At 45.6% G+C, this 10981-nt stretch overlaps 1 non-coding gene across 1 annotated transcript; it reads left to right on the forward strand.

The window, feature by feature from the left end:
* The first annotated feature begins 440 nt into the window (after positions 1 to 440).
* LOC119920068 lies at positions 441 to 578 on the forward strand. The gene has a single exon (XR_005447836.1). It is a non-coding gene; the product is annotated as a small nucleolar RNA SNORA7 (small nucleolar RNA).
* The last annotated feature ends 10403 nt before the right edge of the window (positions 579 to 10981 follow it).

Genomic DNA, 10981 nt, shown 5'->3' on the forward strand with positions numbered 1-10981 from the left:
CGACTCTCCCCTCCTTCAAAGTCCTCCCAAAGTCACATGTCTTCCAAGAGGCTTTCCCTGAAAAAGCCCTCATTTCCCCTATTTACCCTCCCTTCTGCATCACCTATGCATCTTGATCTGTACCCCTTAACCACTATTTATTTACCTTACCCTCGGCCCCAGAGCACTTATGTACATATCTATCTGTAATCTCCCTATAGGCTGTAATCTCCCTGTGAGCAGGGATCATGTCTACTAAATCTATTGTGTTGTACTCTCCTGAGTGCTTAGTACAATGCTTAGCACACAGGAAGCCCACAATAAATTTCATCGATTGATCGATTGAAGCCACATTTGTTACATCACGCTTACATTGGAGAGGTCATGCGTAGTGAATGGACAATAGCAAGATTTCCCAAGAGCTGCTCTATGGTGAATTGAAATCGGATAATCATAAACAACCCCTCTTGAGGTCGCACCTGGAGAGTTTCCAGCACTCTACCAGTCCCGACTACGGGAGGGAGAGTCAAGCAGAGGCATATCCATTCCATTCCTAGCTTGGGTAGTGGCTAACGAGTGGAAGGCAATCGGCTACGAGTCAAAACTCACCTTTGCCGGGCAGCAGCGGCGTGAGAGAGAGTCGAGGACGGAGACTCAAGTTTACTGCGTGGAAGGAGGCAATGGTAAACCAATTCCGTATTTTTACCAAGAAAACTCTATGGATACACTACCGAAATGATTGCAGATGGAGGTAGGGCATTCTGGAAGAGATGTGTCCATGATGTTGCTATGGGTCGGACATGACTCGACAGCATAAGACAACAACAACAATCATAAACAGCATGAATATGATGGAGCAAAACCTCAAAAGTTTTGGCATAACCATACATAATTAGAAGGAGCCCCTTATCAGCTAGGGTGGGCACAATTGCCTAATCCCCTGTGATGAAGGTGATCCCCTTCTAGACTGTGAGCCCACTGTTGGGTAGGGACTGTCTCTATATGTTGCCAACTTGTACTTCCCAAGCGCTTAGTACAGTGCTCTGCACACAGTAAGCGCTCAATAAATATGATTGATTGATTGATAAAGGTTGGTCTGTGACTCAACCACCCCCCACCCCCCAACCTCCTGTCATCAGTGACCCATCCCGGGGATGGCCAGTCCCCACCTACATCCAGGCCCTAGGGAAAGCCTACACTGGGATCTGCCTCCAGGGGCCCCAACTACGCTCACCATGCTGAGCAGAGAGTGTCAGGTCTTACTGGTGATGCGTTATACAAGCAGCAAGGTGCCTAATAGGCATTATGGAAGACAGTCTGGCCAGCCCACCATTCAGAGGACCAGGCAGGGGCATCGCGGAATGCTGTGCACTCAGCCACAGACAACCAGGGTTGTCTTTCCAGTGGCAAGCTGTACTCCAGTGTCCAGCCTAGAAGTAAGACTGCTTACCGAGTCCCTGTGATGGGCTATTTTATAATATTTTTCATCCTTACCACATCTTGCCCCTTCATTGCCTACTGGCTAATCCATCCCTATCACCCCTGTGTCTCCCCTCCTTAGAGGAGACTTTCCATTCCTCTCCGATGAGGGCCAAGCTGGGTCCTCTGCCCCTACAACTTATGAGTGATGCCTGGCTTTGGTGGCTCTCTCTTCTGGCTTCTCTTCATATTGCGACCTCATGCTGACTCAAACTCCTCAAGCAATATAAACAACTGCCTCGGAATCTTGGGCCATTTGCTTGGTGCCTTTCTTTTCATTAGGCACCAGCAGAAAAGAGATCATTTTCCATCTTGGTGTGCAGCAATTAAAAATTGGGTGGTTCTCTTGGAACAAATACATTGGCCAGGCCAGTCATTCGTTCATTCATTCAATTGTATTTATTGAGTGCTTACTGTGTGCAGAGCACTATACTAAGCACTTGGAAAGTACAATTGCACTATACTAAGCACTTGGAAAGTACAATTTGGCAACAGAGACAATTCCTACCCAAGAACAGGCTCACAGTCTAGACAATGACACCAAGAGGGAAAAACAAAAATGGCAGCAGCCACTCTGGGTAGCAAATGCAACAGGGCAGTAAGGCACAAATTTTACATGCACACAATGTGAAAGGGATTGCCAGTCATAACTTGGTCCTCCTCAACCACACCTGAAGGACAATTACAATCCAGTCTCAAATAATGAAAGGGTTAAGTTCATGAAAAAAAAAACCCATGTTATGGACAAACTGGTGCCTAGTAGTCGCTTCTTCTCTGGAACTTTGGATTTCTATGTATATACTCTGCTTTGATTTATCTATGGATTTGTTCTCAGTTGACCAATTGGTGTTTTTCCCTGGAGTAAGTGAAAAGGGGAAAAGAAAAAGAGAAAAGGAGGATAATCAATAAATGGTATTTATTGTGCACTGTGTGCAGAGCACTGGAATAAGTGCTTCCTCTAGACTGTAAGCTTGTTGTGGGATGGGAATGTGTCTACCAACTCTGTTCTACTGTACTCTCCCAAGCACTTAGTACAGTGCTCTGCACACAGTAAGCACTCAATAAATGCAATTGATTGATTGATTAGAAGAGTACAGTGCAACAGAGGTGGTAGTATACATCCCCTGCCCACAAGAAGTTTATAGGCTACAGGATGTGGTTCACTTCAATTAGCCTTATGAAGTTTCCTCTAATTTCTGGCTCAATCACTTTCCTCTGAGTTCTAGCAGGGCTGAGGGTTATACTGTATTTCCTTTCTGACTGTAAACACAGTCATTCCCAGACATTTCTAGAACTTCTAGAGGGACTTTGAGGATCAGATCAACCTAGAGTTAACAATGGAATCCCTCAGGAAGTTCCAGGAATGTCCTGAGAGTCTATGCCTATCTTCAAAAACTCCTTATTAGCCCAAGAATTAACAGCTCTGAATGTAAGCATGGTGTTTCCAAGACTCTCCTGGGCTTTCATGGGGCCGTTACTCATGTTCACTATTAACTGTGTGGTTGAGATGATCACCACATGTCATTGAATCAGCATGTCATTGAATCAGCATGACCTAGTGGAACGAGTAGGGGCCTAGGACCAGGGTTCTAATTCTGGCTCTGCCAGTTGCTTGCTGTTTGACCTTGAGAAAGTCACTTAACTTCTCTGTACTGCAGTTTTCTCAACTGTAAAATGGGGATTCAATACCTGTTCTCCCTCTTACTTAGACTGTGACCCCCACATGGACAGGGACTGTGTCCGACCTGATTGTCTTGTACCTACCCCAGCACTTAGAACAGTTCCCTACACATAGTAAGTGCTTAACAAATACCAGAATGATAATAACTCAGTTAACTTCATCTTATTATTTTTGGAGCTAAAGATGACTAAATGGAAGTTTCAGAAAAGGAAAACAGCCAATTCAGCATTTCAACTTACGGAATCAGCTTAAACACAGAGTGACTGTTTATGTGCGCATGTGTTTTAGGCATGTTGTTAAGAAGCTTTTCAGACCTCTAAAGTATACTAATGGGAACTGTGACCTAAACCTCTTTCTTCACCCTGAACGTATAGTGACCTGACAGTTTCAATCTTGTCAGGCTTTCCCCTGTCAAGCTAGGCCAGGAGGGACTGTGGTCCCCAGCAGGTGCAGGAATTGTGGCATTGCCATGGGGCTGTCTCAGTGCATGTTCACAACCCCAATTCATCCCAAAGTCTTATGAGGCTGAGCTAGGTGTCAGCTGAGTATGGGCTCAGTAATGTTCAGGTGGAGGCCCAGAATTTCAACATTTTTAATTATTGGGCTCTACCATTCAGTATACTCCTACACAGTTCTGAGAGATCTAAAGTGGTAAATGCAGCTCCCAAAGGGGCCTAATTCACTCCCAAGAGCTACTTTATGCTCTGGCAGAATCAGGATCATTATTTACTGAGCTTTAAAGATCTTTAAAGGAGGTTAAGAGCCTAAATTCCAGCCAATCAGATTAGCACAGATTGATGAACCTAGGACCCAAAAGAAATTGTGCTGAACCCTAAAGCAACTTAAGACTTTGGGAAAGGAAGAATTTAAGCCATAGTTCAAAAACCTCCAGTGGTTGCCCATCCCTCTCTGCATCAAAGAGAAACTCCTTACCATCAGCTTTAACACACTCAGTCTTCTTGCCTCTCCTATCTTACCTCACTAATTTCCTTCTACGACCCAGAACACTTACTTTGCTCCTCCTATGCCAATCTACTCGCTGGACCTCAATGTCATCTATCTCGCCATTGACACTTTTGCCATGTCCTCCCTCTGACCTGGAACACTCCCTCCTCCTTCACATCTTCACAATCCTTCTCCTTCACAGCACATATTTATGTATATTAACGTCTGTCTACCCCTCTAGAATGTGAGCCCATTGGGGGCAGGGAATGTGTCTATTGTTAGCTTGTACTCTACCAAGTGCTTAGTAAGTGCTTTACACACAGTAAGCACTGTCCCCATCTTCAAAGCTCTACTAAAATGATACCTCCTCCAAGAAGCCTTCTTTGACCACCTTCTCATCATCATCATCATCAATCGTATTTATTGAGCGCTTACTATGTGCAGAGCACTGTACTAAGCGCTTGGGAAGTACAAATTGGCAACACATAGAGACAGTCCCTACCCAACAGTGGGCTCACAGTCTAAAAGGGGGAGACAGAGAACAAAACCAAACATACCAACAATATAAAATAAATAGGATAGATATGTACAAGTAAAATAAATAAATAAATAAATAGCGTAATAAATATGTACAACCATATATACATATATACAGGTGCTGTGGGGAAGGGAAGGAGGTAGGATGGGGGGATGGAGAGGGGGAAGAGGGGGAGAGGAAGGAAAGGGCTCAGTCTGGGAAGGCCTCCTGGAGGAGGTGAGCTCTCAGCAGGGCCTTGAAGGGAGGAAGAGAGCTAGCTTGGCGGATGGGCAGAGGGAGGGCATTCCAGGCCCGGGGGATGACGTGGGCTGGGGGTCAATGGCGGGACAGGCGAGAACGAGGTACGGTGAGGAGATTAGCGGCGGAGGAGCGGAGGGTGCGGGCTGGGCAGTAGAAGGAGAGAAGGGAGGTGAGGTAGGAGGGGGCGAGGTGATGGACAGCCTTGAAGCCCAGGGTGAGGAGTTTCTGCCTGATGCGCAGATTGATTGGTAGCCATTGGAGGTTTTTGAGGAGGGGAGTAATATGCCCAGAGCGTTTCTGGACAAAGATAATCCGGGCAGCAGCATGAAGTATGGATTGAAGTGGAGAGAGACACGAGGATGGGAGATCAGAGAGAAGGCTGGTGCAGTAGTCCAGACGGGATAGGATGAGAGCTTGAATGAGCAGGGTTGCAGTTTGGATGGAGAGGAAAGGGCGGATCTTGGCAATGTTGCGGAGCTGAGACCGGCAGGTTTTGGTGACGGCTTGGATGTGAGGGGTGAATGAGAGAGCGGAGTCGAGGATGACACCAAGGTTGCGGGCTTGTGAGACGGGAAGGATGGTAGTGCCGTCAACAGAGATGGGAAAGTCAGGGAGAGGACAAGGTTTGGGAGGGAAGACAAGGAGTTCAGTCTTCGACATGTTGAGCTTTAGGTGGTGGGCAGACATCCAGATGGAGATGTCCTGAAGGCAGGAGGAGATGCGAGCCTGGAGAGAGGGGGAGAGAGCAGGGGCAGAGATGTAGATCTGGGTGTCATCAGCGTAGAGATGATAGTTGAAGCCGTGGGAGCGAATGAGGTCACCAAGGGAGTGCGTGTAGATCGAGAACAGAAGGGGACCAAGCACTGAACCTTGGGGAACCCCCACAGTAAGAGGATGGGAGGGGGAGCAGGAGCCTGCAAAAGAGACTGAGAAAGAACGACCGGAGAGATAAGAGGAGAACCAGGAGAGGACGGAGTCTGTGAAGCCAAGGTCAGATAGCGTGTTGAGGAGAAGGGGGTGGTCCACAGTGTCAAAGGCAGCTGAGAGGTCGAGGAGGATTAGGACAGAGTATGAGCCGCTGGATTTGGCAAGGAGGAGGTCATTGGTGACCTTTGAGAGGGCAGTTTCCGTGGAGTGAAGGGGACGGAAGCCAGACTGGAGGGGGTCGAGGAGAGAGTTGTTGTTGAGGAATTCTAGGCAGCGCGTGTGGACAACTCGTTCAAGGAGTTGTCTCATTTCCCCACCCTATTCACCCTCCCTTCTGGGTTGCCTATGCTTTTGGGTCTTTACCCCTTAAGCACTTTGATACCCAACCCCACAGCACTTCTGTACATATCCTTCTACTCTACTATTTCCCCTCTCTGTAATTTATTTTAAATCCGTTTCCCTCTGTAGATTGTAAACTCATCGAGGACAGGAATTATGCCTACCTTTTGGCACTCTTCCAAGTGCTTAGTACAGTGCTCTGCACATAGTAAATGCTTAATAAATACCACTGATCAATTCTACACAATACCAGTGTTTACATTGATAATTTTGGAAAGAGCTATGGGCATTTTTAACCTATTTTAAGACTGGTTTTTGCCTGTTTATAGAGGGTTAAATGAAAAGCCATGGGCACTGACTAGTACAGTGCATTTTTGAAAACTTTACCATTGCTTTATATTGGGATTTTCATTTTGGATGCTAACTTAGTACTTTGACCCAGCTGTGCAGAGTGTTTTCAAAGCATTCACTCATCTTTGTTCATGACCAAGCTTCCTGCCTCTTAGTTTAGAAACATAAATACTTCATCTACTTTTCTTTTGCAACTTTTGATAAGTTGGTGAATATTTACACCTCATGAATAGAATGGAAGCCAATTAGATATTATTATTCAGGAGATATTTTTGGCTTAGTGTTCATTTTCTAAAAAGAATACATGTTTCCAGAAGAGAACTTCTAGACCCAGTTGACCATCCTCTCCATCTCTCAAGGTTGCAACCTTGGCATTATCTTTAAGTGCTCCCTCTCATTCATCCCCCATATTCAATGTGTAGCCAAATCCTGTTGGTTCAGGGAATGTGTCTACTAACTCCATCATATTCTCCCAAGTAGTAATAATAATGATGGTATTTGTTCAGCGCTTACTATATGCCAAACACTGTTCTAAGCACTGAGGTAGATACAAGGTAATCAAGTTGTCCTACATGGGGCTCACAGTCTTAATCCCCATTTTACAGATGAGGTAACTGAGGCACAGAGAAGTTAAGTGACTTTCCCAGAGTCACGCAGCTGATTAGTGGTGCAGCCGGGATTAGAACCTACAACCTCTGACGGCTCAGCCCGTGCTCTTTCCACTAAGCCACGCTGAGTGCTCTGCACACAGTAAGTGCTCAATAAATGTCATTGATTTATTGATCTTCCCCCACAACATTTCCCAGATCCATTCCATCTGCTCTATCCAAATGACTAATCCAGGCACTTGTCATATTCCAACTAGACTGTCACATCAACCTCCTCACTGATCTCCGTGACTCCAGTCTCTCCAGTTCAAGTTTGGCTTTGCCACCCAGATCATTTTTCTAAAATGTTGTTCCACACATACTTCCTCAAAAGTGTCAATTGGTCGTTCATTCCTCTCCAGCAGAAACTCCTGAACGCTGACTTTAAGGTACTCAATCAATTTTGTCCTTCCTACTTTTCCACTCTCTTCTCCCACTACACCCCAGCTCACAGTGTGTTCCTCTTTAGCTAACCTTACTCATCTCATTCTCAACTCTCTTGCCACCAACCTCTTGCTGTTGCCCTTCCCCTCACCAGCAACTCTCTACCCCTTCATGACAGACCACTGCTCTCACCATCTTCTAAGCCCTGAAATCCCATCCCCTCCAGCAGGTCTACAGTGATTTATTTCTAACCTTCCACCTAATTTCCCCAAATTACACCCGCACTTAAGTGCCAATTATCCACTATCTTAAATACTCTATTATTTCCACCTATCTGTATTTACTTTAGTACCTTTCTCCTTTGCTAGACTGTAAGCTCCTTGAGGGCAAGGATCATTGCTACCTACATTATTATACTCTCTCAAACAGTTAGTACAGTGCTCACTTTGCACAGTGAATACTCAATAAATAATATTGATCAATTGATTTCCCCAGATAAACTGAATTCATGAGGGAAGTCCAGAAGTCAATGGCAAGCAATGTATTAAGGGAAATGAGGGTAGAGTTAAGATGGTTTTAATACAATTAAAACATAATGTAAAAGGTGTAACATTGGAAACTGAGCATATAACAAATTGAGGCCTGCAAATTGGAAGCAGAGAATTGCGAGGAAAAATTTACATTTGGGAAGAGGAAAACTTCCTTAAGAAGCAGTGAGCTTAGCATTCTTTCCAAAGTCATAGAAGGAACTGAGGAATGAGAAGAAAGGGCTGCTGAAACAATTACCCACTTTCCAGCTCCAGAAGATGACCCAGGAGTTTTATGAACTTCTCAGTCAAAGTAGCTTGAAACTCAAGGCCTAAAATGAGCTGGAATTTAGGCCTTGAACTCTGCTTGAAAGCAATCTATAGGCCTTTCAAATACTGTACCATGCCTGATCCAAGCCTAGTACCCATATTTTTTGGCCTAACTTTCCTCCTTCCCTTCCCCATGTCCCACCACCCTCATCCTTATTTTTGCTACAAGCTAGATCCATGCCTGGGGCAATAGAATGGGGATAGGTGTTGCGGGGGGCGGCAGGGGGGGACCATGTCCCCCTTCACCAGAGGCAGCAATCAATAGTATTTATTGAACATCTATATGCATAACATTGTAGTGAATGCTTGGGAGAGTACAATAGAATTAGTGGACAGGACTCTTGCCTTCAGAGAGCTTATAATCTAGTGGGGAAAGACAGACACTAAAATAAATTACAGAAGGGAGAAAGTAATAGAGTACAAAGATTAGTATTTAATGGCAGGGGGGTATTGTGAATGAATAAGGGCTCAGGGGGCAGCATTTCTCTTTTGATGTCAGTTGTGGACAAGGAGAAGAGAGTTAAAGAGCACACATTCTGCCTTTAAAAGCACAGCCAAGTGGCCAAAGTAGTCAGAGAGCAAAAATTTCAACTCATACTTATTTAATACACCTGTCCTTCTATGTTTCTCTAGTTCTACCAAGCTCCACTAATGCCTGCTCAAAACAAGCCACCTCTCTCTGCTCCTTCCCATCACATCTGTCTAATCCAGAATTTCTCAAGCTCTCCTCTATGAAGGATCCCCTTGGGTAACCCATGGACACATCACTGCCACCAGAGGTATGCCACCTTGCTCCTGGCCCTTCCCCAAATGTGCACATCGTTGGGGTACTGAGAGAGAAAATCTTTAAAGGAAACTGACTCTTATTGTGCTTTTTTTGTTCTAAAGCTGCAGACTTGGGAAAAGCATTGGAGTTAAGTGGGAATGGGGTTGGAAGAGTGGGGATCTCTCCCAGAGGTGAGAAGGTGGATGTCTCCAGGAATTAAAAACAAAGGACCAGGCCCAATTTCCTCCCAACTTCAGCGGCTGTGAGGCTTCTCAATCAAAGCGGTCTTCAAGCTGAGTGGTAGTGTTAATTTTGAAGTACATAAGCTAAACTTTCCTGGCAATATGACCCTAAAATTTGCTGTGTGTAGAGCACTGTACTAAGCTCTTGGGAGAGTACAATATAACAGACTTGGTAAACACATTCCCTGCCCACTACAAGCTTACAGTCAGGTCTATCTTCATATTCAAAGATGACACCACTGATGATGAAGCTCCCCTCTGGATGTGCTGGATGTCTGACTAAATAGATAAATTGAGGGACTGACAGTTCTAGCCACATGTTTGCACACACAAAGTTGTGTTTGTTGTTTGTAGGACCTGGTGCTATTTTTGCTTTTGCCTCTACCAGATGGTGGGTACACTGGAGGGGTGTGGTTTGCTAATCTATGACTCCCTCAACAATGAATGGCTTCAGAATACCTCCCATTAAAACACTGTTTTATGATCCTCCCCTCCCGCCCCCTTCTCTGATTGGTTTCTCCCAGGAAGGTTTCTGATTGGTGGGCAAATCTGCCTGCCTCCCCCTGCACCAGCAATGCAATCCCCTCTGGTTGAGCAGCAGAAGAACTGGGGCAGAAGGGGACCAATGGGGTTGCATTTTCTGTCCCTTGGCAGCACCCAGCAGCTCCTTCAGTCATGACCAGTCTCACAGAGTGTCTCACCGGTCTGCCCTCTATCCTACTTTGTAACCTCTCCAGCGCTTACAATAGTGCTTTGCACATAGTAAGCACTTAATAAATGCCATCATCATTATTATTATTATTACTTAGCACTTACTGTACCCCGTGACAGCAGCAGCATTCCAGCTCCAGAAAAATTGGGGGTAAATGAGAAGCAGCATGGAAGAGTGGATAGAGCATGGGCTTGGGAGTCAGAAGGTCATGGGTTCTAATCTGCCACTCGTCTGCTGTGTGACTTTGGGCAAGTTGCTTCACTTTTCTGGGCCTCAGTTACCTTATCTGTAAAATGGGGATTGACATTATGAGCTCCACATGGGACAGGGACTGCGTCCAAATTGATTTGCTTTCATTCATTCATTCAATCGTATTTATTGAGCGCTTACTGTGTGCAGAGCACTGTACTAAGCACTTGGGAAGTACAAATCGGCAACATATAGAGATGGTCCCTACTTAACAACGGGCTCACAGTCTAGAAGGGGGAGACAGACAGCAAAACGAAACAAGTAGACAGGTGTCAATATCATCATAATAAATAGAATTATAGCTATGTACACATCATTAATAAAATTAATAGAGTGATAAATATGTACAAACATACACAAGTGCTGTAGGGAGGGGAAGGGGTAGGGCGGAGGAGGAGAGGAAAAGGAGGGCAGTCTGGGAAGGCCTCCTGGAGGATGTGAGCTCTCAGTAGGGCTTTGAAGGGAGGAAGAGAGCTAGTTTGGCGGATGTGTGGAGGGAGGGCTTTCCAGGCCAGAGGCATGATGTGGGCCAGGGATCGACGGCAGGACAGGCATAGTCAGGAGGTTAGCAGCAGAGGAGCGGAGTGTGTGGGCTGGGCTGTAGAAGGACAGAAGGGAGGTGAGGTAGGAGGGGGCGAGGTGCTG

This window comes from Tachyglossus aculeatus, chromosome X1 (genome assembly GCF_015852505.1).
Source record: "Tachyglossus aculeatus isolate mTacAcu1 chromosome X1, mTacAcu1.pri, whole genome shotgun sequence".
Lineage (NCBI taxonomy): Eukaryota > Metazoa > Chordata > Mammalia > Monotremata > Tachyglossidae > Tachyglossus > Tachyglossus aculeatus.